At 44.1% G+C, this 1793-nt stretch overlaps 1 pseudogene across 1 annotated transcript; it reads right to left on the bottom strand.

The window, feature by feature from the left end:
• Positions 1-1008: 1008 nt before the first annotated feature.
• Positions 1009-1549, bottom strand: LOC103610028 (annotated as a pseudogene). The gene has a single exon (XR_552184.1). The product of XR_552184.1 is annotated as a glutamate receptor ionotropic, NMDA 2B pseudogene (transcript).
• Positions 1550-1793: the final 244 nt, after the last annotated feature.

The following is a 1793-nucleotide window of genomic DNA, read 5'->3' as shown; positions in this document are numbered from 1 at the left end:
TTTAAATACCCCACATAGTCCTACAGGTTTACTTTGTCAATTTATTCCTCAAATAGGAGTCATTGAATGGATTTTCTTACTCCATCAACAAAAAAACAAACTATATACTAAATTAGAACAGCGCATTCATTTACTCACTAGGGGAAGGCACCGTTGTCAAATGCTTACTGGATATGATCCTGATACTATCAACCCTGGTCTTTATAAAACTGACTTCTACACTGCCCTTGAGCAATCAGAGTCCTTACAGACAGCTATGGCTGGTTTTGTTGGTAAGCTACAATTCTCATAGCCACATGATGAAATCTTACAAGACTCCAATTATTACCCATACAATTAAAATCCTGCTTATCCCCTGTTCTTCTTCCTCAAGCACTAACTGTGTTTATTGATGGTTCTGGTAAATCAGGAAAGGGGTCTGTAACATGGCAGGAACAAGGAATCTGGAAACATTTAGTAGCAGTGCTGGAAGCTCTTCAGATTCCAATGTGCAGCCGAAGTTACGAACCACGGCCTTCCAATCTAAGCACGGGGAAAACGCAGTTACTACTGGTTCCATGGATTAAAATCCATTCCAATGTGCAGATCGATGTGTGTGATGAGCAAGGATCATCACAATAATCCTTAGCAAGAATGACTCCCCTATGACATCTGTATCTTCAAGAAGAGAAATTACCTGCCTCAGCGATTTTTCTTTTTATATTCCTGAAATCAGTATGGGGAATACATATAAAGAAGAATAAAATATGCCTTATTTTTCTTTCAATAAAAAAAACTGTCAAAAATAAAAAAGTCCTTGATAAAGTTTTGAAGGAACTATTCATACACCTCTTTGAGGAAAATGCATCGCAGGGCTACAAGTGTCAACCTGTCTCAGTCATTCCAGTGAGTCAGTTTATAAACAAATGGACACACAAACCTGTTCAAAACTATAGCAGCTTCTAGATCCCAGCATCTTTCCCTCACTTTTATCTCCAAACAATTAGACTAACTCCTGGTCGATCCACACAGTCAGTGCTTTCTGGTTACCTTCCACCCTCAATAACCACGTTTTGCATGAAAACAAATGCATGTTTAGTCCTCAATGCAACCCCCCGGGCTCTTCTGGCCACACCCCCTTTTACCTTATCTGCCATTATCATAGAGGAGCCCCCGTGGATGCCCAGGATCGGGGTGAGAGTCTGGGCTGAAATGAAATCGAGGATCTGGGCGATGGCTTCCTGGTCCGTGTCATCAGCAAACACCACGCCCTGGACCTTCCGGTCAGACATGAGATCACAGATGCGGGTGATGATACTCTTTGGGTCGGTCTCGTTCATGGCCACCAGCTCCACACGGGGCACCACGGAGAGATGGTGGAAATCATCTTTCTCGTGGGCATCCTTGATGGCCACTTCGTCTGAGGTGCCCACGAGGATGACGGCAATGCCAATGCTGGGGGGGCTCTTCTGAGAGCGAGCTCTGCTGCCGGACACCGCCAGGACAGCCAACACCAGCCAGAACTTGGGAGAACACCACTCTGCTCTGGGCTTCATCTTCAACTCGTCGACTCCCTGAAAACAGAGAGAAAGAGAGAGAATGGTTAAAATCTGACCTGCATACATAACCTGTCTTTGAGGAGGCTGGATACTGCAAGTCAAGGACCTTATCTCCTTTTCCCGATCATAAAACCCAACTTCTGTCTTTTAGCCTAGTCTCATCTCTGGTGTTTGCTCAGCAGAATGAGGGAAAAAGAAACTTTCAAAAGCCTCAGAAATCTTTGAGCAAGACAAGATGCCATTGCTATAGCCATC

This window comes from Galeopterus variegatus, unplaced genomic scaffold, assembly GCF_000696425.1.
Source record: "Galeopterus variegatus unplaced genomic scaffold, G_variegatus-3.0.2 Scaffold10496, whole genome shotgun sequence".
In the NCBI taxonomy this organism is placed as follows: domain Eukaryota; kingdom Metazoa; phylum Chordata; class Mammalia; order Dermoptera; family Cynocephalidae; genus Galeopterus; species Galeopterus variegatus.
The sequence above is the reverse complement of the archived record's forward strand: the minus strand, read 5'-3'. Positions and strand labels throughout refer to the sequence as shown.